We start from the raw sequence: 21,048 nt of genomic DNA, 5'->3' as shown, positions 1-21,048 counted from the left end.
GTGACCTGAACTCCTTTAACTTTGCGCAGTGGCAGTATCGTAGCCCATGAGGTTTAACCGAGGCGTGATTATTGCTAATTGAAAACTTTTCCCAATACCCCGCCATGATGACTTGAAATACAGTCAGCATTGGCAATTTTTGTTGGTCTCTCAGGAGACTTAATTCATGGTATGCAAATGACAGAAAATTAGCTCCTCCCAGTGGTGGAAAATAACTCTTGCTTCCCTCAACAGTCTAATGGTCGTTTACTCCTGGATCAGAAAGAGAGAGAGTTGGCCTGCAGGTAATCCTTGAAAAGTACCTCTTCCGGGAATCTTCCGACTGTCTTCTCCTAGGGACCCTTGCAGCGGCGGAAGAAAGGAAGTGGGCATTTGGAACTCTCCATAACATAAACGAGCTCTTCCTGGAAAGCGGGGATTTCTTGGTGACCTGAACTCCTTTAACTTTGCGCAGTGGCAGTATCGTAGCCCATGAGGTTTAACCGAGGCGTGATTATTGCTAATTGAAAACTTTTCCCAATACCCCGCCATGATGACTTGAAATACAGTCAGCATTGGCAATTTTTGTTGGTCTCTCAGGAGGCTTAATTCATGGTATGCAAATGACAGAAAATTAGCTCCTCCCAGTGGTGGAAAATAACTCTTGCTTCCCTCAACAGTCTAATGGTCGTTTACACCTGGATCAGAAAGAGAGAGAGTTGGCCTGCAGGTAATCCTTGAAAAGTACCTCTTCCGGGAATCTTCCGACTGTCTTCTCCTAGGGACCCTTGCAGCGGCGGAAGAAAGGAAGTGGGCATTTGGAACTCTCCATAACATAAACGAGCTCTTCCTGGAAAGCGGGGATTTCTTGGTGACCTGAACTCCTTTAACTTTGCGCAGTGGCAGTATCGTAGCCCATGAGGTTTAACCGAGGCGTGATTATTGCTAATTGAAAACTTTTCCCAATACCCCGCCATGATGACTTGAAATACAGTCAGCATTGGCAATTTTTGTTGGTCTCTCAGGAGGCTTAATTCATGGTATGCAAATGACAGAAAATTAGCTCCTCCCAGTGGTGGAAAATAACTCTTGCTTCCCTCAACAGTCTAATGGTCGTTTACACCTGGATCAGAAAGAGAGAGAGTTGGCCTGCAGGTAATCCTTCAAAAGTACCTCTTCCGGGAATCTTCCGACTGTCTTCTCCTAGGGACCCTTGCAGCGGCGGAAGAACGGAAGTGGGCATTTGGAACTCTCCATAACATAAACGAGCTCTTCCTGGAAAGCGGGGATTTCTTGGTGACCTGAACTCCTTTAACTTTGCGCAGTGGCAGTATCGTAGCCCATGAGGTTTAACCGAGGCGTGATTATTGCTAATTGAAAACTTTTCCCAATACCCCGCCATGATGACTTGAAATACAGTCAGCATTGGCAATTTTTGTTGGTCTCTCAGGAGGCTTAATTCATGGTATGCAAATGACAGAAAATTAGCTCCTCCCAGTGGTGGAAAATAACTCTTGCTTCCCTCAACAGTCTAATGGTCGTTTACACCTGGATCAGAAAGAGAGAGAGTTGGCCTGCAGGTAATCCTTGAAAAGTACCTCTTCCGGGAATCTTCCGACTGTCTTCTCCTAGGGACCCTTGCAGCGGCGGAAGAAAGGAAGTGGGCATTTGGAACTCTCCATAACATAAACGAGCTCTTCCTGGAAAGCGGGGATTTCTTGGTGACCTGAACTCCTTTAACTTTGCGCAGTGGCAATATCGTAGCCCATGAGGTTTAACCGAGGCGTGATTATTGCTAATTGAAAACTTTTCCCAATACCCCGCCATGATGACTTCAAATACAGTCAGCATTGGCAATTTTTGTTGGTCTCTCAGGAGGCTTAATTCATGGTATGCAAATGACAGAAAATTAGCTCCTCCCAGTGGTGGAAAATAACTCTTGCTTCCGTCAACAGTCTAATGGTCGTTTCCACCTGGATCAGAAAGAGGGAGAGTTAACCTGCAGGTAATCCTTGAAAAGTACCTCTTCCGGGAATCTTCCGACTGTCTTCTCCTAGGGACCCTTGCAGCGGCAGAAGAAAGGAAGTGGGCATTTGGAACTCTCCATAATATAAACGAGCTCTTCCTAAAAAGCGGGGATTTCTTGGTGACCTGAACTCCTTTAACTTTGCGCAGTGGCAGTATCGTAGCCCATGAGGTTTAACCGAGGCGTGATTATTGCTAATTGAAAACTTTTCCCAATACCCCGCTATGATGACTTGAAATACAGTCAGCATTGGCAATTTTTGTTGGTCTCTCAGGAGGCTTAATTCATGGTATGCAAATGACAGAAAATTAGCTCCTCCCAGTGGTGGAAAATAACTCTTGCTTCCCTCAACAGTCTAATGGTCGTTTACACCTGGATCAGAAAGAGAGAGAGTTGGCCTGCAGGTAATCCTTGAAAAGTACCTCTTCCGGGAATCTTCCGACTGTCTTCTCCTAGGGACCCTTGCAGCGGCGGAAGAAAGGAAGTGGGCATTTGGAACTCTCCATAACATAAACGAGCTCTTCCTGGAAAGCCGGGATTTCTTGGTGACCTGAATTCCTTTAACTTTGCGCAGTGGCAGTATCGCAGCCCATGAGGTTTAACCGAGGCGTGATTATTGCTAATTGAAAACTTTTCCCAATACCCCGCCATGATGACTTGAAATACAGTCAGCATTGGCAATTTTTGTTGGTCTCTCAGGAGGCTTAATTCATGGTATGCAAATGACAAAAAATTAGCTCCTCCCAGTGGTGGAAAATAACTCTTGCTTCCCTCAACAGTCTAATGGTCGTTTACACCTGGATCAGAAAGAGAGAGAGTTGGCCTGCAGGTAATCCTTGAAAAGTACCTCTTCCTGGAATCTTCCGACTGTCTTCTCCTAGGGACCCTTGCAGCGGCGGAAGAAAGGAAGTGGGCATTTGGAACTCTCCATAACATAAACGAGCTCTTCCTGGAAAGCGGGGATTTCTTGGTGACCTGAACTCCTTTAACTTTGCACAGTGGCAGTATCGTAGCCCATGAGGTTTAACCGAGGCGTGATTATTGCTAATTGAAAACTTTTCCCAATACCCCGCCATGATGACTTGAAATACAGTCAGCATTGGCAATTTTTGTTGGTCTCTCAGGAGGCTTAATTCATGGTATGCAAATGACAGAAAATTAGCTCCTCCCAGTGGTGGAAAATAACTCTTGCTTCCCTCAACAGTCTAATGGTCGTTTACACCTGGATCAGAAAGAGAGAGAGTTGGCCTGCAGGTAATCCTTGAAAAGTACCTCTTCCGGGAATCTTCCGACTGTCTTCTCCTAGGGACCCTTGCAGCGGCGGAAGAAAGGAAGTGGGCATTTGGAACTCTCCATAACATAAACGAGCTCTTCCTGGAAAGCGGGGATTTCTTGGTGACCTGAACTCCTTTAACTTTGCGCAGTGGCAGTATCGTAGCCCATGAGGTTTAACCGAGGCGTGATTATTGCTAATTGAAAACTTTTCCCAATACCCCGCCATGATGACTTGAAATACAGTCAGCATTGGCAATTTTTCTTGGTCTCTCAGGAGGCTTAATTCATGCTATGCAAATGACAGGAAATTAGCTCCTCCCAGTGGTGGAAAATAACTCTTGCTTCCCTCAACAGTCTAATGGTCGTTTACACCTGGATCAGAAAGAGAGAGAGTTGGCCTGCAGGTAATCCATGAAAAGTACCTCTTCCGGGAATCTTTCGACTGTCTTCTCCTAGGGACCCTTGCAGCGGCGGAAGAAAGGAAGTGGGCATTTGGAACTCTCCATAACATAAACGAGCTCTTCCTGGAAAGCGGGGATTTCTTGGTGACCTGAACTCCTTTAACTTTGCGCAGTGGCAGTATCGTAGCCCATGAGGTTTAACCGAGGCGTGATTATTGCTAATTGAAAACTTTTCCCAATACCCCGCCATGATGACTTGAAATACAGTCAGCATTGGCAACTTTTGTTGGTCTCTCAGGAGGCTTAATTCATGGTATGCAAATGACAGAAAATTAGCTCCTCCCAGTGGTGGAAAATAACTCTTTCTTCCCTCAACAGTCTAATGGTCGTTTACACCTGGATCAGAAAGAGAGAGAGTTGGCCTGCAGGTAATCCTTGAAAAGTACCTCTTCCGGGAATCTTCCGACTGTATTCTCCTAGGGACCCTTGCAGCGGCGGAAGAAAGGAAGTGGGCATTTGGAACTCTCCATAACATAAACGAGCTCTTCCTGGAAAGCGGGGATTTCTTGGTGACCTGAACTCCTTTAACTTTGCGCAGTGGCGGTATCGTAGCCCATGAGGTTTAATCGAGGCGTGGTTATTGCTAAATGAAAACTTTTCCCAATACCCCGCCATGATGACTTGAAATACACACCGCATTGGCAATTTTTGTTGGTCTCTCAGGAGGCTTAATTCATGGTATGCAAATGACAGAATATTAGTTCCTCCCAGTGGTGGAAAATAACTCTTGCTTCCCTCAACAGTCTAATGGTCGTTTACACCTGGATCAGAAAGAGAGAGAGTTGGCCTGCAGGTAATCCTTGAAAAGTACCTCTTCCGGGAATCTTTCGACTGTCTTCTCTTAGGGACCCTTGCAGCGGCGGAAGAAAGGAAGTGGGCATTTGGAACTCTCCATAACATAAACGAGCTCTTCCTGGAAAGCGGGGATTTCTTGGTGACCTGAACTCCTTTAACTTTGCGCAGTGGCAGTATCGTGGCCCATGAGGTTTAACCGAGGCGTGATTATTGCTAATTGAAAACTTTTCCCAATACCCCGCCATGATGACTTGAAATACAGTCAGCATTGGCAATTTTTGTTGGTCTCTCAGGAGGCTTAATTCATGGTATGCAAATGACAGAAAATTAGCTCCTCCCAGTGGTGGAAAATAACTCTTGCTTCCCTCAACAGTCTAATGGTCGTTTACACCTGGATCAGAAAGAGAGAGAGTTGGCCTGCAGGTAATCCTTGAAAAGTACCTGCTCCGGGAATCTTTAACTTTGCGCAGTGGCAGTATCGTAGCCCATGAGGTTTAACCGAGGCGTGATTATTGCTAATTGAAAACTTTTCCCAATACCCCGCCATGATGACTTGAAATACAGTCAGCATTGGCAATTTTTGTTGGTCTCTCAGGAGGCTTAATTCATGGTATGCAAGTGACAGAAAATTAGCTCCTCCCAGTGGTGGAAAATAACTCTTGCTTCCCTCAACAGTCTAATGGTCGTTTACACCTGGATCAGAAAAAGAGAGAGTTGGCCTGCAGGTAATCCTTGAAAAATACCTCTTCCGGGAATCTTCCGACTGTCTTCTCCTAGGGACCCTTGCAGCGGCGGAAGAAAGGAAGTGGGCATTTGGAACTCTCCATAACATAAACGAGCTCTTCCTGGAAAGCGGGGATTTCTTGGTGACCTGAACTCCTTTAACTTTGCGCAGTGGCAGTATCGTAGCCAGTGAGGTTTAACCGAGGCGTGATTATTGCTAATTGAAAACTTTTCCCAATACCCCGCCATGATGACTTGAAATACACACCGCATTGGCAATTTTTGTTGGTCTCTCAGGAGGCTTAATTCATGGTATGCAAATGACAGAATATTAGTTCCTCCCAGTGGTGGAAAATAACTCTTGCTTCCCTCAACAGTCTAATGGTCGTTTACACCTGGATCAGAAAGAGAGAGAGTTGGCCTGCAGGTAATCCTTGAAAAGTACCTCTTCCAGGAATCTTTCGACTGTCTTCTCTTAGGGACCCTTGCAGCGGCGGAAGAAAGGAAGTGGGCATTTGGAACTCTCCATAACATAAACGAGCTCTTCCTGGAAAGCGGGGATTTCTTGGTGACCTGAACTCCTTTAACTTTGCGCAGTGGCAGTATCGTGGCCCATGAGGTTTAACCGAGGCGTGATTATTGCTAATTGAAAACTTTTCCCAATACCCCGCCATGATGACTTGAAATACAGTCAGCATTGGCAATTTTTGTTGGTCTCTCAGGAGGCTTAATTCATGGTATGCAAATGACAGAAAATTAGCTCCTCCCAGTGGTGGAAAATAACTCTTGCTTCCCTCAACAGTCTAATGGTCGTTTACACCTGGATCAGAAAGAGAGAGAGTTGGCCTGCAGGTAATCCTTGAAAAGTACCTGCTCCGGGAATCTTTAACTTTGCGCAGTGGCAGTATCATAGCCCATGAGGTTTAACCGAGGCGTGATTATTGCTAATTGAAAACTTTTCCCAATACCCCGCCATGATGACTTGAAATACAGTCAGCATTGGCAATTTTTGTTGGTCTCTCAGGAGGCTTAATTCATGGTATGCAAGTGACAGAAAATTAGCTCCTCCCAGTGGTGGAAAATAACTCTTGCTTCCCTCAACAGTCTAATGGTCGTTTACACCTGGATCAGAAAAAGAGAGAGTTGGCCTGCAGGTAATCCTTGAAAAATACCTCTTCCGGGAATCTTCCGACTGTCTTCTCCTAGGGACCCTTGCAGCGGCGGAAGAAAGGAAGTGGGCATTTGGAACTCTCCATAACATAAACGAGCTCTTCCTGGAAAGCGGGGATTTCTTGGTGACCTGAACTCCTTTAACTTTGCGCAGTGGCAGTATCGTAGCCCATGAGGTTTAACCGAGGCGTGATTATTGCTAATTGAAAACTTTTCCCAATACCCCGCCATGATGACTTGAAATACAGTCAGCATAGGCAATTTTTGTTGGTCTCTCAGGAGGCTTAATTCATGGTATGCAAATGACAGAAAATTAGCTCCTCCCAGTGGTGGAAAATAACTCTTGCTTCCCTCAACAGTCTAATGGTCGTTTACACCTGGATCAGAAAGAGAGAGAGTTGGCCTGCAGGTAATCCTTGAAAAGTACCTCTTCCGGGAATCTTTCGACTGTCTTCTCCTAGGGACCCTTGCAGCGGCGGAAGAAAGGAAGTGGGCATTTGGAACTCTCCATAACATAAACGAGCTCTTCCTGGAAAGCGGGGATTTCTTGGTGACCTGAACTCCTTTAACTTTACGCAGTGGCAGTATCGTAGTCCATGAGGTTTAACCGAGGCGTGATTATTGCTAATTGAAAACTTTTCCCAATACCCCACCATGATGACTTGAAATACAGTCAGCATTGGCAATTTTTGTTGGTCTCTCAGGAGGCTTAATTCATGGTATGCAAATGACAGAAAATTAGCTCCTCCCAGTGGTGGAAAATAACTCTTGCTTCCCTCAACAGTCTAATGGTCGTTTACACCTGGATCAGAAAGAGAGAGAGTTGGCCTGCAGGTAATCCTTGAAAAGTACCTCTTCCGGGAATTTTCCGACTGTCTTCTCCTAGGGACCCTTGCAGCGGCGGAAGAAAGGAAGTGGGCATTTGGAACTCTCCATAACATAAACGAGCTCTTCCTGGAAAGCGGGGATTTCTTGGTGACCTGAACTCCTTTAACTTTGCGCAGTGGCAGTATCGTAGCCCATGAGGTTTAACCGAGGCGTGATTATTGCTAATTGAAAACTTTTCCCAATACCCCACCATGATGACTTGAAATACAGTCAGCATTGGCAATTTTTGTTGGTCTCTCAGGAGGCTTAATTCATGGTATGCAAATGACAGAAAATTAGCTCCTCCCAGTGGTGGAAAATAACTCTTGCTTCCCTCAACAGTCTAATGGTCGTTTACACCTGGATCAGAAAGAGAGAGAGTTGGCCTGCAGGTAATCCTTGAAAAGTACCTCTTCCGGGAATCTTCCGACTGTCTTCTCCTAGGGACCCTTGCAGCAGCGGAAGAAAGGAAATGGGCATTTGGAACTCTCCATAACATAAACGAGCTCTTCCTGGAAAGCGGGGATTTCTTGGTGACATGAACTCCTTTAACTTTGCGCAGTGGCAGTATCGTAGCCCATGAGGTTTAACCGAGGCGTGATTATTGCTAATTGAAAACTTTTCCCAATACCCCACCATGATGACTTGAAATACAGTCAGCATTGGCAATTTTTGTTGGTCTCTCAGGAGGCTTAATTCATGGTATGCAAATGACAGAAAATTAGCTCCTCCCAGTTGTGGAAAATAACTCTTGCTTCCCTCAACAGTCTAATGGTCGTTTACACCTGGATCAGAAAGAAAGAGAGTTGGCCTGCAGGTAAGCCTTGAAAAGTATCTCTTCTGGGAATCTTTCGACTGTCTTCTCCTAGGGACCCTTGCAGCGGCGGAAGAAATGAAGTGGGCATTTGGAACTCTCCATAACATAAACGAGCTCTTCCTGGAAAGCGGGGATTTCTTGGTGACCTGAACTCCTTTAACTTTGCGCAGTGGCAGTATCGTAGCCCATGAGGTTTAACTGAGGCGTGATTATTGCTAATTGAAAACTTTTCCCAATACCCCGCCATGATGACTTGAAATACAGTCAGCATTGGCAACTTTTGTTGGTCTCTCAGGAGGCTTAATTCATGGTATGCAAATGACAGAAAATTAGCTCCTCCCAGTGGTGGAAAATAACTCTTGCTTCCCTCAACAGTCTAATGGTCGTTTACACCTGGATCAGAAAGAGAGAGAGTTGGCCTGCAGGTAATCCTTGAAAAGTACCTCTTCCGGGAATCTTCCGACTGTCTTCTCCTAGGGACTCTTGCAGCGGCGGAAGAAAGGAAGTGGGCATTTGGAACTCTCCATAACATAAACGAGCTCTTCCTGGAAAGCGGGGATTTCTTGGTGACCTGAACTCCTTTAACTTTGCGCAGTGGCAGTATCATAGCCCATGAGGTTTAACCGAGGCGTGATTATTGCTAATTGAAAACTTTTCCCAATACCCCGCCATGATGACTTGAAATACAGTCAGCATTGGCAATTTTTGTTGGTCTCTCAGGAGGCTTAATTCATGGTATGCAAATGACAGAAAATTAGCTCCTCCCAGTGGTGGAAAATAACTCTTGCTTCCCTCAACAGTCTAATGGTCGTTTACACCTGGATCAGAAAGAGAGAGCGTTGGCCTGCAGGTAATCCTTGAAAAGTACCTCTTCCGGGAATCTTTCGACTGTCTTCTCCTAGGGACCCTTGCAGCGGCGGAAGAAAGGAAGTGGGCATTTGGAACTCTCCATAACATAAACGAGCTCTTCCTGGAAAGCGGGGATTTCTTGGTGACCTGAACTCCTTTAACTTTGCGCAGTGGCAGTATCGTAGCCCATGAGGTTTAACCGAGGCGTGATTATTGCTAATTGAAAACTTTTCCCAATACCCCACCATGATGACTTGAAATACAGTCAGCATTGGCAATTTTTGTTGGTCTCTCAGGAGGCTTAATTCATGGTATGCAAATGACAGAAAATTAGCTCCTCCCAGTGGTGGAAAATAACTCTTGCTTCCCTCAACAGTCTAATGGTCGTTTACACCTGGATCAGAAAGAGAGAGAGTTGGCCTGTAGGTAATCCTTGAAAAGTACCTGCTCCGTGAATCTTTAACTTTGCGCAGTGGCAGTATCGTAGCCCATGAGGTTTAACCGAGGCGTGATTATTGCTAATTGAAAACTTTTCCCAATACCCCACCATGATGACTTGAAATACAGTCAGCATTGGCAATTTTTGTTGGTCTCTCAGGAGGCTTAATTCATGGTATGCAAATGACAGAAAATTAGCTCCTCCCAGTGGTGGAAAATAACTCTTGCTTCCCTCAACAGTCTAATGGTCGTTTACACCTGGATCAGAAAGAGAGAGAGTTGGCCTGCAGGTAATCTTTGAAAAGTACCTCTTCCGGGAATCTTCCGACTGTCTTCTCCTAGGGACCCTTGCAGCGGCGGAAGAAAGGAAGTGGGCATTTGGAACTCTCCATAACATAAACGAGCTCTTCCTGGAAAGCGGGGATTTCTTGGTGACCTGAACTCCTTTAACTTTGCGCAGTGGCAGTATCGCAGCCCATGAGGTTTAACCGAGGCGTGATTATTGCTAATTGAAAACTTTTCCCAATACCCCGCCATGATGACTTGAAATACAGTCAGCATTGGCAATTTTTGTTGGTCTCTCAGGAGGCTTAATTCATGGTATGCAAATGACAGAAAATTAGCTCCTCCCAGTGGTGGAAAATAACTCTTGCTTCCCTCAACAGTCTAATGGTCGTTTACACCTGGATCAGAAAGAGAGAGAGTTGGCCTGCAGGTAAGCCTTGAAAAGTACCTCTTCTGGGAATCTTTCGACTGTCTTCTCCTAGGGACCCTTGCAGCGGCGGAAGAAAGGAAGTGGGCATTTGGAACTCTCCATAACATAAACGAGCTCTTCCTGGAAAGCGGGGATTTCTTGGTGACCTGAACTCCTTTAACTTTGCGCAGTGGCAGTATCGTAGCCCATGAGGTTTAACCGAGGCGTGATTATTGCTAATTGAAAACTTTTCCCAATACCCCGCCATGATGACTTGAAATACAGTCAGCATTGGCAATTTTTGTTGGTCTCTCAGGAGGCTTAATTCATGGTATGCAAATGACAGAAAATTAGCTCCTCCCAGTGGTGGAAAATAACTCTTGCTTCCCTCAACAGTCTAATGGTCGTTTACACCTGGATCAGAAAGAGAGAGAGTTGGCCTGCAGGTAATCCTTGAAAAGTACCTCTTCCGGGAATCTTCCGACTGTCTTCTCCTAGGGACCCTTGCAGCGGCGGAAGAAAGGAAGTGGGCATTTGGAACTCTCCATAACATAAACGAGCTCTACCTGGAAAGCGGGGATTTCTTGGTGACCTGAACTCCTTTAACTTTGCGCAGTGGCAGTATCGTAGCCCATGAGGTTTAACCGAGGCGTGATTATTGTTAATTGAAAACTTTTCCCAATACCCCGCCATGATGACTTGAAATACAGTCAGCATTGGCAATTTTTGTTGGTCTCTCAGGAGGCTTAATTCATGGTATGCAAATGACAGAAAATTAGCTCCTCCCAGTAGTGGAAAATAACTCTTGCTTCCCTCAACAGTCTAATGGTTGTTTACACCTGGATCAGAAAGAGAGAGAGTTGGCCTGCAGGTAATCCTTGAAAAGTACCTCTTCCGGGAATCTTCCGACTGTCTTCTCCTAGGGACCCTTGCAGCGGCGGAAGAAAGGAAGTGGGCATTTGGAACTCTCCATAACATAAACGAGCTCTTCCTGGAAAGCGGGGATTTCTTGGTGACCTGAACTCCTTTAACTTTGCGCAGTGGCAGTATCGTAGCCCATGAGGTTTAACTGAGGCGTGATTATTGCTAATTGAAAACTTTTCCCAATACCCCGCCATGATGACTTGAAATACAGTCAGCATTGGCAATTTTTGTTGGTCTCTAAGGAGGCTTAATTCATGGTATGCAAATGACAGAAAATTAGCTCCTCCCAGTGGTGGAAAATAACTCTTGCTTCCCTCAACAGTCTAATGGTCGTTTACACCTGGATCAGAAAGAGAGAGAGTTGGCCTGCAGGTAATCCTTGAAAAGTACCTCTTCCGGGAATCTTTCGACTGTCTTCTTCTAGGGACCCTTGCAGCGGCGGAAGAAAGGAAGTGGGCATTTGGAACTCTCCATAACATAAACGAGCTCTTCCTGGAAAGCGGGGATTTCTTGGTGACCTGAACTCCTTTAACTTTGCGCATTGGCAGTATCGTAGCCCATGAGGTTTAACCGAGGCGTGATTATTGCTAATTGAAAACTTTTCCCAATACCCCGCCATGATGACTTGAAATACAGTCAGCATTGGCAATTTTTGTTGGTCTCTCAGGAGGCTTAATTCATGGTATGCAAATGACAGAAAATTAGCTCCTCCCAGTGGTGGAAAATAACTCTTGCTTCCCTCAACAGTCTAATGGTTGTTTACACCTGGATCTGAAAGAGAGAGAGTTGGCCTGCAGGTAATCCTTGAAAAGTACCTCGTCCGGGAATCTTCCGACTGTCTTCTCCTAGGGACCCTTGCAGCGGCGGAAGAAAGGAAGTGGGCATTTGGAACTCTCCATAACATAAACGAGCTCTTCCTGGAAAGCGGGGATTTCTTGGTGACCTGAACTCCTTTAACTTTGCGCAGTGGCAGTATCGTAGCCCATGAGGTTTAACCGAGGCGTGATTATTGCTAATTGAAAACTTTTCCCAATACCCCGCCATGATGACTTGAAATACAGTCAGCATTGGCAATTTTTGTTGGTCTCTCAGGAGGCTTAATTCATGGTATGCAAATGACAGAAAATTAGCTCCTCCCAGTGGTGGAAAATAACTCTTGCTTCCCTCAACAGTCTAATGGTCGTTTACACCTGGATCAGAAAGAGAGAGAGTTGGCCTGCAGGTAAGCCTTGAAAAGTACCTCTTCTGGGAATCTTTCGACTGTCTTCTCCTAGGGACCCTTGCAGCGGCGGAAAAAAGGAAGTGGGCATTTGGAACTCTCCATAACATAAACGAGCTCTTCCTGGAAAGCGGGGATTTCTTGGTGACCTGAACTCCTTTAACTTTGCGCAGTGGCAGTATCGTAGCCCATGAGGTTTAACCGAGGCGTGATTATTGCTAATTGAAAACTTTTCCCAATACCCCGCCATGATGACTTGAAATACAGTCAGCATTGGCAATTTTTGTTGGTCTCTCAGGAGGCTTAATTCATGGTATGCAAATGACAGAAAATTAGCTCCTCCCAGTGGTGGAAAATAACTCTTGCTTCCCTCAACAGTCTAATGGTCGTTTACACCTGGATCAGAAAGAGAGAGAGTTGGCCTGCAGGTAATCCTTGAAAAATACCTCTTCCGGGAATCTTCCGACTGTCTTCTCCTAGGGACCCTTGCAGCGGCGGAAGAAAGGAAGTGGGCATTTGGAACTCTCCATAACATAAACGAGCTCTTCCTGGAAAGCGGGGATTTCTTGGTGACCTGAACTCCTTTAACTTTGCGCAGTGGCAGTATCGTAGCCCATGAGGTTTAACTGAGGCGTGATTATTGCTAATTGAAAACTTTTCCCAATACCCCGCCATGATGACTTGAAATACAGTCAGCATTGGCAATTTTTGTTGGTCTCTCAGGAGGCTTAATTCATGGTATGCAAATGACAGAAAATTAGCTCCTCCCAGTGGTGGAAAATAACTCTTGCTTCCCTCAACAGTCTAATGGTCGTTTACACCTGGATCAGAAAGAGAGAGAGTTGGCCTGCAGGTAATCTTTGAAAAGTACCTCTTCCGGGAATCTTCCGACTGTCTTCTCCTAGGGACCCTTGCAGCGGCGGAAGAAAGGAAGTGGGCATTTGGAACTCTCCATAACATAAACGAGCTCTTCCTGGAAAGCGGGGATTTCTTGGTGACCTGAACTCCTTTAACTTTGCGCAGTGGCAGTATCGTAGCCCATGAGGTTTAACCGAGGCGTGATTATTGCTAATTGAAAACTTTTCCCAATACCCCGCCATGATGACTTGAAATACAGTCAGCATTGGCAATTTTTGTTGGTCTCTCAGGAGGCTTAATTCATGGTATGCAAATGACAGAAAATTAGCTCCTCCCAGTGGTGGAAAATAACTCTTGCTTCCCTCAACAGTCTAATGGTCGTTTACACCTGGATCAGAAAGAGAGAGAGTTGGCCTGCAGGTAAGCCTTGAAAAGTACCTCTTCTGGGAATCTTTCGACTGTCTTCTCCTAGGGACCCTTGCAGCGGCGGAAGAAAGGAAGTGGGCATTTGGAACTCTCCATAACATAAACGAGCTCTTCCTGGAAAGCGGGGATTTCTTGGTGACCTGAACTCCTTTAACTTTGCGCAGTGGCAGTATCGTAGCCCATGAGGTTTAACCGAGGCGTGATTATTGCTAATTGAAAACTTTTCCCAATACCCCGCCATGATGACTTGAAATACAGTCAGCATTGGCAATTTTTGTTGGTCTCTCAGGAGGCTTAATTCATGGTATGCAAATGACAGAAAATTAGCTCCTCCCAGTGGTGGAAAATAACTCTTGCTTCCCTCAACAGTCTAATGGTCGTTTACACCTGGATCAGAAAGAGAGAGAGTTGGCCTGCAGGTAATCCTTGAAAAGTACCTCTTCCGGGAATCTTCCGACTGTCTTCTCCTAGGGACCCTTGCAGCGGCGGAAGAAAGGAAGTGGGCATTTGGAACTCTCCATAACATAAACGAGCTCTTCCTGGAAAGCGGGGATTTCTTGGTGACCTGAACTCCTTTAACTTTGCGCAGTGGCAGTATCGTAGCCCATGAGGTTTCACCGAGGCGTGATTATTGCTAATTGAAAACTTTTCCCAATACCCCGCCATGATGACTTGAAATACAGTTAGCATTGGCAATTTTTGTTGGTCTCTCAGGAGGCTTAATTCATGGTATGCAAATGACAGAAAATTAGCTCCTCCCAGTGGTGGAAAATAACTCTTGCTTCCCTCAACAGTCTAATGGTCGTTTACACCTGGATCAGAAAGAGAGAGAGTTGGCCTGCAGGTAATCCTTGAAAAGTACCTCTTCCGGGAATCTTCCGACTGTCTTCTCCTAGGGACCCTTGCAGCGGCGGAAGAAAGGAAGTGGGCATTTGGAACTCTCCATAACATAAACGAGCTCTACCTGGAAAGCGGGGATTTCTTGGTGACCTGAACTCCTTTAACTTTGCGCAGTGGCAGTATCGTAGCCCATGAGGTTTAACCGAGGCGTGATTATTGTTAATTGAAAACTTTTCCCAATACCCCGCCATGATGACTTGAAATACAGTCAGCATTGGCAATTTTTGTTGGTCTCTCAGGAGGCTTAATTCATGGTATGCAAATGACAGAAAATTAGCTCCTCCCAGTAGTGGAAAATAACTCTTGCTTCCCTCAACAGTCTAATGGTTGTTTACACCTGGATCAGAAAGAGAGAGAGTTGGCCTGCAGGTAATCCTTGAAAAGTACCTCTTCCGGGAATCTTCCGACTGTCTTCTCCTAGGGACCCTTGCAGCGGCGGAAGAAAGGAAGTGGGCATTTGGAACTCTCCATAACATAAACGAGCTCTTCCTGGAAAGCGGGGATTTCTTGGTGACCTGAACTCCTTTAACTTTGCGCAGTGGCAGTATCGTAGCCCATGAGGTTTAACTGAGGCGTGATTATTGCTAATTGAAAACTTTTCCCAATACCCCGCCATGATGACTTGAAATACAGTCAGCATTGGCAATTTTTGTTGGTCTCTAAGGAGGCTTAATTCATGGTATGCAAATGACAGAAAATTAGCTCCTCCCAGTGGTGGAAAATAACTCTTGCTTCCCTCAACAGTCTAATGGTCGTTTACACCTGGATCAGAAAGAGAGAGAGTTGGCCTGCAGGTAATCCTTGAAAAGTACCTCTTCCGGGAATCTTTCGACTGTCTTCTTCTAGGGACCCTTGCAGCGGCGGAAGAAAGGAAGTGGGCATTTGGAACTCTCCATAACATAAACGAGCTCTTCCTGGAAAGCGGGGATTTCTTGGTGATCTGAACTCCTTTAACTTTGCGCAGTGGCAGTATCGTAGCCCATGAGGTTTAACCGAGGCGTGATTATTGCTAATTGAAAACTTTTCCCAATACCCCGCCATGATGACTTGAAATACAGTCAGCATTGGCAATTTTTGTTGGTCTCTCAGGAGGCTTAATTCATGGTATGCAAATGACAGAAAATTAGCTCCTCCCAGTGGTGGAAAATAACTCTTGCTTCCCTCAACAGTCTAATGGTTGTTTACACCTGGATCTGAAAGAGAGAGAGTTGGCCTGCAGGTAATCCTTGAAAAGTACCTCGTCCGGGAATCTTCCGACTGTCTTCTCCTAGGGACCCTTGCAGCGGCGGAAGAAAGGAAGTGGGCATTTGGAACTCTCCATAACATAAACGAGCTCTTCCTGGAAAGCGGGGATTTCTTGGTGACCTGAACTCCTTTAATTTTGCGCAGTGGCAGTATCGTAGCCCATGAGGTTTAACCGAGGCGTGATTATTGCTAATTGAAAACTTTTCCCAATACCCCGCCATGATGACTTGAAATACAGTCAGCATTGGCAATTTTTGTTGGTCTCTCAGGAGGCTTAATTCATGGTATGCAAATGACAGAAAATTAGCTCCTCCCAGTGGTGGAAAATAACTCTTGCTTCCCTCAACAGTCTAATGGTCGTTTACACCTGGATCAGAAAGAGAGAGAGTTGGCCTGCAGGTAAGCCTTGAAAAGTACCTCTTCTGGGAATCTTTCGACTGTCTTCTCCTAGGGACCCTTGCAGCGGCGGAAAAAAGGAAGTGGGCATTTGGAACTCTCCATAACATAAACGAGCTCTTCCTGGAAAGCGGGGATTTCTTGGTGACCTGAACTCCTTTAACTTTGCGCAGTGGCAGTATCGTAGCCCATGAGGTTTAACCGAGGCGTGATTATTGCTAATTGAAAACTTTTCCCAATACCCCGCCATGATGACTTGAAATACAGTCAGCATTGGCAATTTTTGTTGGTCTCTCAGGAGGCTTAATTCATGGTATGCAAATGACAGAAAATTAGCTCCTCCCAGTGGTGGAAAATAACTCTTGCTTCCCTCAACAGTCTAATGGTCGTTTACACCTGGATCAGAAAGAGAGAGAGTTGGCCTGCAGGTAATCCTTGAAAAGTACCTCTTCCGGGAATCTTCCGACTGTCTTCTCCTAGAGACCCTTGCAGCGGCGGAAGAAAGGAAGTGGGCATTTGGAACTCTCCATAACATAAACGAGCTCTTCCTGGAAAGCGGGGATTTCTTGGTGACCTGAACTCCTTTAACTTTGCGCAGTGGCAGTATCGTAGCCCATGAGGTTTAACTGAGGCGTGATTATTGCTAATTGAAAACTTTTACCAATACCCCGCCATGATGACTTGAAATACAGTCAGCATTGGCAATTTTTGTTGGTCTCTCAGGAGGCTTAATTCATGGTATGCAAATGACAGAAAATTAGCTCCTCCCAGTGGTGGAAAATAACTCTTGCTTCCCTCAACAGTCTAATGGTCGTTTACACCTGGATCAGAAAGAGAGAGAGTTGGCCTGCAGGTAAGCCTTGAAAAGTACCTCTTCTGGGAATCTTTCGACTGTCTTCTCCTAGGGACCCTTGCAGCGGCGGAAGAAAGGAAGTGGGCATTTGGAACTCTCCATAACATAAACGAGCTCTTCCTGGAAAGCGGGGATTTCTTGGTGACCTGAACTCCTTTAACTTTGCGCAGTGGCAGTATCGTAGCCCATGAGGTTTAACCGAGGCGTGATTATTGCTAATTGAAAACTTTTCCCAATACCCCGCCATGATGACTTGAAATACAGTCAGCATTGGCAATTTTTGTTGGTCTCTCAGGAGGCTTAATTCATGGTATGCAAATGACAGAAAATTAGCTCCTCCCAGTGGTGGAAAATAACTCTTGCTTCCCTCAACAGTCTAATGGTCGTTTACACCTGGATCAGAAAGAGAGAGAGTTGGCCTGCAGGTAATCCTTGAAAAGTACCTCTTGCGGGAATCTTCCGACTGTCTTCTCCTAGGGACCCTTGCAGCGGCGGAAGAAAGGAAGTGGGCATTTGGAACTCTCCATAACATAAACGAGCTCTTCCTGGAAAGCGGGGATTTCTTGGTGACCTGAACTCCTTTAACTTTGCGTAGTGGCAGTATTGTAGCCCATGAGGTTTAACCGAGGCGTGATTATTGCTAATTGAAAACTTTTCCCAATACCCCGCCATGATGACTTGAAATACAGTCAGCATTGGCAATTTTTGTTGGTCTCTCAGGAGGCTTAATTCATGGTATGCAAATGACAGAAAATTAGCTCCTCCCAGTGGTGGAAAATAACTCTTGCTTCCCTCAACAGTCTAATGGTTGTTTACACCTGGATCAGAAAGAGAGAGAGTTGGCCTGCAGGTAATCCTTGAAAAGTACCTCTTCCGGGAATCTTCCGACTGTCTTCTCCTAGGGACCCTTGCAGCGGCGGAAGAAAGGAAGTGGGCATTTGGAACTCTCCATAACATAAACGAGCTCTTCCTGGAAAGCGGGGATTTCTTGGTGACCTGAACTCCTTTAACTTTGCGCAGTGGCAGTATCGTAGCCCATGAGGTTTAACCGAGGCGTGATTATTGCTAATTGAAAACTTTTCCCAATACCCCGCCATGATGACTTGAAATACAGTCAGCATTGGCAATTTTTGTTGGTCTCTCAGGAGGCTTAATTCATGGTATGCAAATGACAGAAAATTAGCTCCTCCCAGTGGTGGAAAATAACTCTTGCTTCCCTCAACAGTCTAATGGTCGTTTACACCTGGATCAGAAAGAGAGAGTTGGCCTGCAGGTAATCTTTGAAAAGTACCTCTTCCGGGAATCTTCCGACTGTCTTCTCCTAGGGACCCTTGCAGCGGCGGAAAAAAGGAAGTGGGCATTTGGAACTCTCCATAACATAAACGAGCTCTTCCTGGAAAGCGGGGATTTCTTGGTGACCTGAACTCCTTTAACTTTGCGCAGTGGCAGTATCGTAGCCCATGAGGTTTAACCGAGGCGTGATTATTGCTAATTGAAAACTTTTCCCAATACCCCGCCATGATGACTTGAAATACAGTCAGCATTGGCAATTTCTGTTGGTCTCTCAGGAGGCTTAATTCATGGTATGCAAATGACAGAAAATTAGCTCCTCCCAGTGGTGGAAAATAACTCTTGCTTCCCTCAACAGTCTAATGGTCGTTTACACCTGGATCAGAAAGAGAGAGAGTTGGCCTGCAGGTAATCCTTGAAAAGTACCTCTTCCGGGAATCTTCCGACTGTCTTCTCCTAGAGACCCTTGCAGCGGCGGAAGAAAGGAAGTGGGCATTTGGAACTCTCCATAACATAAACGAGCTCTTCCTGGAAAGCGGGGATTTCTTGGTGACCTGAACTCCTTTAACTTTGCGCAGTGGCAGTATCGTAGCCCATGAGGTTTAACTGAGGCGTGATTATTGCTAATTGAAAACTTTTACCAATACCCCGCCATGATGACTTGAAATACAGTCAGCATTGGCAATTTTTGTTGGTCTCTCAGGAGGCTTAATTCATGGTATGCAAATGACAGAAAATTAGCTCCTCCCAGTGGTGGAAAATAACTCTTGCTTCCCTCAACAGTCTAATGGTCGTTTACACCTGGATCAGAAAGAGAGAGAGTTGGCCTGCAGGTAAGCCTTGAAAAGTACCTCTTCTGGGAATCTTTCGACTGTCTTCTCCTAGGGACCCTTGCAGCGGCGGAAGAAAGGAAGTGGGCATTTGGAACTCTCCATAACATAAACGAGCTCTTCCTGGAAAGCGGGGATTTCTTGGTGACCTGAACTCCTTTAACTTTGCGCAGTGGCAGTATCGTAGCCCATGAGGTTTAACCGAGGCGTGATTATTGCTAATTGAAAACTTTTCCCAATACCCCGCCATGATGACTTGAAATACAGTCAGCATTGGCAATTTTTGTTGGTCTCTCAGGAGGCTTAATTCATGGTATGCAAATGACAGAAAATTAGCTCCTCCCAGTGGTGGAAAATAACTCTTGCTTCCCTCAACAGTCTAATGGTCGTTTACACCTGGATCAGAAAGAGAGAGAGTTGGCCTGCAGGTAATCCTTGAAAAGTACCTCTTCCGGGAATCTTCCGACTGTCTTCTCCTAGGGACCCTTGCAGCGGCGGAAGAAAGGAAGTGGGCATTTGGAACTCTCCATAACATAAACGAGCTCTTCCTGGAAAGCGGGGATTTCTTTGTGACCTGAACTCCTTTAACTTTGCGTAGTGGCAGTATTGTAGCCCATGAGGTTTAACCGAGGCGTGATTATTGCTAATTGAAAACTTTTCCCAATACCCCGCCATGATGACTTGAAATACAGTCAGCATTGGCAATTTTTGTTGGTCTCTCAGGAGGCTTAATTCATGGTATGCAAATGACAGAAAATTAGCTCCTCCCAGTGGTGGAAAATAACTCTTGCTTCCCTCAACAGTCTAATGGTTGTTTACACCTGGATCAGAAAGAGAGAGAGTTGGCCTGCAGGTAATCCTTGAAAAGTACCTCTTCCGGGAATCTTCCGACTGTCTTCTCCTAGGGACCCTTGCAGCGGCGGAAGAAAGGATGTGGGCATTTGGAACTCTCCATAACATAAACGAGCTCTTCCTGGAAAGCGGGGATTTCTTGGTGACCTGAACTCCTTTAACTTTGCGCAGTGGCAGTATCGTAGCCCATGAGGTTTAACCGAGGCGTGATTATTGCTAATTGAAAACTTTTCCCAATACCCCGCCATGATGACTTGAAATACAGTCAGCATTGGCAATTTTTGTTGGTCTCTCAGGAGGCTTAATTCATGGGATGCAAATGACAGAAAATTAGCTCCTCCCAGTGGTGGAAAATAACTCTTGCTTCCCTCAACAGTCTAATGGTTGTTTACACCTGGATCAGAAAGAGAGAGAGTTGGCCTGCAGGTAATCCTTGAAAAGTACCTCTTCCGGGAATCTTCCGACTGTCTTCTCCTAGGGACCCTTGCAGCGGCGGAAGAAAGGAAGTGGGCATTTGGAACTCTCCATAACATAAACGAGCTCTTCCTGGAAAGCGGGGATTTCTTGGTGACCTGAACTCCTTTAACTTTGCGCAGTGGCAGTATCGTAGCCCATGAGGTTTAACCGAGGCGTGATTATTGCTAATTGAAAACTTTTCCCAATACCCCGCCATGATGACTTGAAATACAGTCAGCATTGGCAATTTTTGTTGGTCTCTCAGGAGGCTTAATTCATGGTATGCAAATGACAGAAAATTAGCTCCTCCCAGTGGTGGAAAATAACTCTTGCTTCCCTCAACAGTCTAATGGTCGTTTACACCTGGATCAGAAAGAGAGAGAGTTCGCCTGCAGGTAAGCCTTGAAAAGTACCTCTTCTGGGAATCTTTCGACTGTCTTCTCCTAGGGACCCTTGCAGCGGCGGAAGAAAGGAAGTGGGCATTTGGAACTCTCCATAACATAAACGAGCTCTTCCTGGAAGTCGGGGATTTCTTGGTGACCTGAACTCCTTTAACTTTGCGCAGTGGCAGTATCGTAGCCCATGAGGTTTAACCGAGGCGTGATTATTGCTAATTGAAAACTTTTCCCAATACCCCGCCATGATGACTTGAAATACAGTCAGCATTGGCAATTTTTGTTGGTCTCTCAGGAGGCTTAATTCATG

The 21,048-nt window shown here is 45.6% G+C and overlaps 51 non-coding genes across 51 annotated transcripts; all 51 read left to right on the top strand.

Annotated features, from left to right (window-relative positions):
• The first annotated feature begins 17 nt into the window (after positions 1-17).
• On the top strand, positions 18-158 carry LOC142305295 (U4 spliceosomal RNA). The gene has a single exon (XR_012753918.1). It is a non-coding gene; the product is annotated as a U4 spliceosomal RNA (small nuclear RNA).
• A 284-nt stretch (positions 159-442) lies between these two features.
• Positions 443-583, top strand: LOC142304919 (U4 spliceosomal RNA). Its single transcript, XR_012753560.1, has one exon. It is a non-coding gene; the product is annotated as a U4 spliceosomal RNA (small nuclear RNA).
• Positions 584-867: 284 nt separating this feature from the next.
• LOC142304918 (U4 spliceosomal RNA) lies at positions 868-1,008 on the top strand. The gene has a single exon (XR_012753559.1). It is a non-coding gene; the product is annotated as a U4 spliceosomal RNA (small nuclear RNA).
• A 284-nt stretch (positions 1,009-1,292) lies between these two features.
• LOC142304917 (U4 spliceosomal RNA) lies at positions 1,293-1,433 on the top strand. Its single transcript, XR_012753558.1, has one exon. It is a non-coding gene; the product is annotated as a U4 spliceosomal RNA (small nuclear RNA).
• Positions 1,434-1,717: 284 nt separating this feature from the next.
• Positions 1,718-1,858, top strand: LOC142304784 (U4 spliceosomal RNA). Its single transcript, XR_012753432.1, has one exon. It is a non-coding gene; the product is annotated as a U4 spliceosomal RNA (small nuclear RNA).
• Positions 1,859-2,142: 284 nt separating this feature from the next.
• On the top strand, positions 2,143-2,283 carry LOC142304439 (U4 spliceosomal RNA). The gene has a single exon (XR_012753100.1). It is a non-coding gene; the product is annotated as a U4 spliceosomal RNA (small nuclear RNA).
• A 284-nt stretch (positions 2,284-2,567) lies between these two features.
• LOC142304590 (U4 spliceosomal RNA) lies at positions 2,568-2,708 on the top strand. The gene has a single exon (XR_012753245.1). It is a non-coding gene; the product is annotated as a U4 spliceosomal RNA (small nuclear RNA).
• A 284-nt stretch (positions 2,709-2,992) lies between these two features.
• Positions 2,993-3,133, top strand: LOC142304537 (U4 spliceosomal RNA). Its single transcript, XR_012753194.1, has one exon. It is a non-coding gene; the product is annotated as a U4 spliceosomal RNA (small nuclear RNA).
• Positions 3,134-3,417: 284 nt separating this feature from the next.
• On the top strand, positions 3,418-3,558 carry LOC142304608 (U4 spliceosomal RNA). Its single transcript, XR_012753263.1, has one exon. It is a non-coding gene; the product is annotated as a U4 spliceosomal RNA (small nuclear RNA).
• Positions 3,559-3,842: 284 nt separating this feature from the next.
• On the top strand, positions 3,843-3,983 carry LOC142304545 (U4 spliceosomal RNA). The gene has a single exon (XR_012753202.1). It is a non-coding gene; the product is annotated as a U4 spliceosomal RNA (small nuclear RNA).
• A 284-nt stretch (positions 3,984-4,267) lies between these two features.
• LOC142304855 (U4 spliceosomal RNA) lies at positions 4,268-4,408 on the top strand. The gene has a single exon (XR_012753503.1). It is a non-coding gene; the product is annotated as a U4 spliceosomal RNA (small nuclear RNA).
• A 284-nt stretch (positions 4,409-4,692) lies between these two features.
• LOC142305308 (U4 spliceosomal RNA) lies at positions 4,693-4,833 on the top strand. Its single transcript, XR_012753931.1, has one exon. It is a non-coding gene; the product is annotated as a U4 spliceosomal RNA (small nuclear RNA).
• A 161-nt stretch (positions 4,834-4,994) lies between these two features.
• LOC142304916 (U4 spliceosomal RNA) lies at positions 4,995-5,135 on the top strand. The gene has a single exon (XR_012753557.1). It is a non-coding gene; the product is annotated as a U4 spliceosomal RNA (small nuclear RNA).
• Positions 5,136-5,419: 284 nt separating this feature from the next.
• Positions 5,420-5,560, top strand: LOC142304753 (U4 spliceosomal RNA). The gene has a single exon (XR_012753403.1). It is a non-coding gene; the product is annotated as a U4 spliceosomal RNA (small nuclear RNA).
• A 284-nt stretch (positions 5,561-5,844) lies between these two features.
• Positions 5,845-5,985, top strand: LOC142305307 (U4 spliceosomal RNA). Its single transcript, XR_012753930.1, has one exon. It is a non-coding gene; the product is annotated as a U4 spliceosomal RNA (small nuclear RNA).
• A 161-nt stretch (positions 5,986-6,146) lies between these two features.
• LOC142304474 (U4 spliceosomal RNA) lies at positions 6,147-6,287 on the top strand. The gene has a single exon (XR_012753134.1). It is a non-coding gene; the product is annotated as a U4 spliceosomal RNA (small nuclear RNA).
• A 284-nt stretch (positions 6,288-6,571) lies between these two features.
• On the top strand, positions 6,572-6,712 carry LOC142305258 (U4 spliceosomal RNA). Its single transcript, XR_012753883.1, has one exon. It is a non-coding gene; the product is annotated as a U4 spliceosomal RNA (small nuclear RNA).
• Positions 6,713-6,996: 284 nt separating this feature from the next.
• LOC142304757 (U4 spliceosomal RNA) lies at positions 6,997-7,137 on the top strand. Its single transcript, XR_012753406.1, has one exon. It is a non-coding gene; the product is annotated as a U4 spliceosomal RNA (small nuclear RNA).
• Positions 7,138-7,421: 284 nt separating this feature from the next.
• On the top strand, positions 7,422-7,562 carry LOC142304579 (U4 spliceosomal RNA). The gene has a single exon (XR_012753235.1). It is a non-coding gene; the product is annotated as a U4 spliceosomal RNA (small nuclear RNA).
• A 284-nt stretch (positions 7,563-7,846) lies between these two features.
• Positions 7,847-7,987, top strand: LOC142304577 (U4 spliceosomal RNA). The gene has a single exon (XR_012753233.1). It is a non-coding gene; the product is annotated as a U4 spliceosomal RNA (small nuclear RNA).
• A 284-nt stretch (positions 7,988-8,271) lies between these two features.
• LOC142304704 (U4 spliceosomal RNA) lies at positions 8,272-8,412 on the top strand. Its single transcript, XR_012753356.1, has one exon. It is a non-coding gene; the product is annotated as a U4 spliceosomal RNA (small nuclear RNA).
• Positions 8,413-8,696: 284 nt separating this feature from the next.
• On the top strand, positions 8,697-8,837 carry LOC142304463 (U4 spliceosomal RNA). The gene has a single exon (XR_012753123.1). It is a non-coding gene; the product is annotated as a U4 spliceosomal RNA (small nuclear RNA).
• A 284-nt stretch (positions 8,838-9,121) lies between these two features.
• LOC142304576 (U4 spliceosomal RNA) lies at positions 9,122-9,262 on the top strand. Its single transcript, XR_012753232.1, has one exon. It is a non-coding gene; the product is annotated as a U4 spliceosomal RNA (small nuclear RNA).
• Positions 9,263-9,423: 161 nt separating this feature from the next.
• Positions 9,424-9,564, top strand: LOC142304575 (U4 spliceosomal RNA). Its single transcript, XR_012753231.1, has one exon. It is a non-coding gene; the product is annotated as a U4 spliceosomal RNA (small nuclear RNA).
• Positions 9,565-9,848: 284 nt separating this feature from the next.
• Positions 9,849-9,989, top strand: LOC142304578 (U4 spliceosomal RNA). The gene has a single exon (XR_012753234.1). It is a non-coding gene; the product is annotated as a U4 spliceosomal RNA (small nuclear RNA).
• A 284-nt stretch (positions 9,990-10,273) lies between these two features.
• On the top strand, positions 10,274-10,414 carry LOC142304915 (U4 spliceosomal RNA). Its single transcript, XR_012753556.1, has one exon. It is a non-coding gene; the product is annotated as a U4 spliceosomal RNA (small nuclear RNA).
• A 284-nt stretch (positions 10,415-10,698) lies between these two features.
• LOC142304599 (U4 spliceosomal RNA) lies at positions 10,699-10,839 on the top strand. Its single transcript, XR_012753254.1, has one exon. It is a non-coding gene; the product is annotated as a U4 spliceosomal RNA (small nuclear RNA).
• A 284-nt stretch (positions 10,840-11,123) lies between these two features.
• LOC142305337 (U4 spliceosomal RNA) lies at positions 11,124-11,264 on the top strand. The gene has a single exon (XR_012753959.1). It is a non-coding gene; the product is annotated as a U4 spliceosomal RNA (small nuclear RNA).
• A 284-nt stretch (positions 11,265-11,548) lies between these two features.
• LOC142305304 (U4 spliceosomal RNA) lies at positions 11,549-11,689 on the top strand. The gene has a single exon (XR_012753927.1). It is a non-coding gene; the product is annotated as a U4 spliceosomal RNA (small nuclear RNA).
• A 284-nt stretch (positions 11,690-11,973) lies between these two features.
• Positions 11,974-12,114, top strand: LOC142304914 (U4 spliceosomal RNA). The gene has a single exon (XR_012753555.1). It is a non-coding gene; the product is annotated as a U4 spliceosomal RNA (small nuclear RNA).
• Positions 12,115-12,398: 284 nt separating this feature from the next.
• On the top strand, positions 12,399-12,539 carry LOC142304913 (U4 spliceosomal RNA). The gene has a single exon (XR_012753554.1). It is a non-coding gene; the product is annotated as a U4 spliceosomal RNA (small nuclear RNA).
• A 284-nt stretch (positions 12,540-12,823) lies between these two features.
• Positions 12,824-12,964, top strand: LOC142304504 (U4 spliceosomal RNA). Its single transcript, XR_012753163.1, has one exon. It is a non-coding gene; the product is annotated as a U4 spliceosomal RNA (small nuclear RNA).
• Positions 12,965-13,248: 284 nt separating this feature from the next.
• Positions 13,249-13,389, top strand: LOC142304912 (U4 spliceosomal RNA). Its single transcript, XR_012753553.1, has one exon. It is a non-coding gene; the product is annotated as a U4 spliceosomal RNA (small nuclear RNA).
• Positions 13,390-13,673: 284 nt separating this feature from the next.
• LOC142304911 (U4 spliceosomal RNA) lies at positions 13,674-13,814 on the top strand. Its single transcript, XR_012753552.1, has one exon. It is a non-coding gene; the product is annotated as a U4 spliceosomal RNA (small nuclear RNA).
• A 284-nt stretch (positions 13,815-14,098) lies between these two features.
• LOC142305312 (U4 spliceosomal RNA) lies at positions 14,099-14,239 on the top strand. Its single transcript, XR_012753935.1, has one exon. It is a non-coding gene; the product is annotated as a U4 spliceosomal RNA (small nuclear RNA).
• Positions 14,240-14,523: 284 nt separating this feature from the next.
• LOC142304598 (U4 spliceosomal RNA) lies at positions 14,524-14,664 on the top strand. The gene has a single exon (XR_012753253.1). It is a non-coding gene; the product is annotated as a U4 spliceosomal RNA (small nuclear RNA).
• A 284-nt stretch (positions 14,665-14,948) lies between these two features.
• Positions 14,949-15,089, top strand: LOC142305336 (U4 spliceosomal RNA). The gene has a single exon (XR_012753958.1). It is a non-coding gene; the product is annotated as a U4 spliceosomal RNA (small nuclear RNA).
• Positions 15,090-15,373: 284 nt separating this feature from the next.
• On the top strand, positions 15,374-15,514 carry LOC142304910 (U4 spliceosomal RNA). Its single transcript, XR_012753551.1, has one exon. It is a non-coding gene; the product is annotated as a U4 spliceosomal RNA (small nuclear RNA).
• Positions 15,515-15,798: 284 nt separating this feature from the next.
• On the top strand, positions 15,799-15,939 carry LOC142305342 (U4 spliceosomal RNA). The gene has a single exon (XR_012753963.1). It is a non-coding gene; the product is annotated as a U4 spliceosomal RNA (small nuclear RNA).
• Positions 15,940-16,223: 284 nt separating this feature from the next.
• On the top strand, positions 16,224-16,364 carry LOC142304909 (U4 spliceosomal RNA). The gene has a single exon (XR_012753550.1). It is a non-coding gene; the product is annotated as a U4 spliceosomal RNA (small nuclear RNA).
• Positions 16,365-16,648: 284 nt separating this feature from the next.
• Positions 16,649-16,789, top strand: LOC142304552 (U4 spliceosomal RNA). The gene has a single exon (XR_012753209.1). It is a non-coding gene; the product is annotated as a U4 spliceosomal RNA (small nuclear RNA).
• Positions 16,790-17,073: 284 nt separating this feature from the next.
• Positions 17,074-17,214, top strand: LOC142304908 (U4 spliceosomal RNA). The gene has a single exon (XR_012753549.1). It is a non-coding gene; the product is annotated as a U4 spliceosomal RNA (small nuclear RNA).
• Positions 17,215-17,498: 284 nt separating this feature from the next.
• On the top strand, positions 17,499-17,639 carry LOC142304646 (U4 spliceosomal RNA). The gene has a single exon (XR_012753301.1). It is a non-coding gene; the product is annotated as a U4 spliceosomal RNA (small nuclear RNA).
• Positions 17,640-17,923: 284 nt separating this feature from the next.
• LOC142304907 (U4 spliceosomal RNA) lies at positions 17,924-18,064 on the top strand. The gene has a single exon (XR_012753548.1). It is a non-coding gene; the product is annotated as a U4 spliceosomal RNA (small nuclear RNA).
• Positions 18,065-18,346: 282 nt separating this feature from the next.
• On the top strand, positions 18,347-18,487 carry LOC142305305 (U4 spliceosomal RNA). Its single transcript, XR_012753928.1, has one exon. It is a non-coding gene; the product is annotated as a U4 spliceosomal RNA (small nuclear RNA).
• Positions 18,488-18,771: 284 nt separating this feature from the next.
• Positions 18,772-18,912, top strand: LOC142304551 (U4 spliceosomal RNA). The gene has a single exon (XR_012753208.1). It is a non-coding gene; the product is annotated as a U4 spliceosomal RNA (small nuclear RNA).
• Positions 18,913-19,196: 284 nt separating this feature from the next.
• LOC142304906 (U4 spliceosomal RNA) lies at positions 19,197-19,337 on the top strand. Its single transcript, XR_012753547.1, has one exon. It is a non-coding gene; the product is annotated as a U4 spliceosomal RNA (small nuclear RNA).
• A 284-nt stretch (positions 19,338-19,621) lies between these two features.
• On the top strand, positions 19,622-19,762 carry LOC142304644 (U4 spliceosomal RNA). The gene has a single exon (XR_012753299.1). It is a non-coding gene; the product is annotated as a U4 spliceosomal RNA (small nuclear RNA).
• A 284-nt stretch (positions 19,763-20,046) lies between these two features.
• Positions 20,047-20,187, top strand: LOC142304905 (U4 spliceosomal RNA). The gene has a single exon (XR_012753546.1). It is a non-coding gene; the product is annotated as a U4 spliceosomal RNA (small nuclear RNA).
• A 284-nt stretch (positions 20,188-20,471) lies between these two features.
• Positions 20,472-20,612, top strand: LOC142304904 (U4 spliceosomal RNA). Its single transcript, XR_012753545.1, has one exon. It is a non-coding gene; the product is annotated as a U4 spliceosomal RNA (small nuclear RNA).
• A 284-nt stretch (positions 20,613-20,896) lies between these two features.
• Positions 20,897-21,037, top strand: LOC142304903 (U4 spliceosomal RNA). Its single transcript, XR_012753544.1, has one exon. It is a non-coding gene; the product is annotated as a U4 spliceosomal RNA (small nuclear RNA).
• Positions 21,038-21,048: the final 11 nt, after the last annotated feature.

Source organism: Anomaloglossus baeobatrachus, chromosome 4, assembly GCF_048569485.1.
Source record: "Anomaloglossus baeobatrachus isolate aAnoBae1 chromosome 4, aAnoBae1.hap1, whole genome shotgun sequence".
NCBI classification, from domain to species: Eukaryota; Metazoa; Chordata; class Amphibia; order Anura; family Aromobatidae; genus Anomaloglossus; species Anomaloglossus baeobatrachus.
The sequence above is the reverse complement of the archived record's forward strand: the minus strand, read 5'-3'. Positions and strand labels throughout refer to the sequence as shown.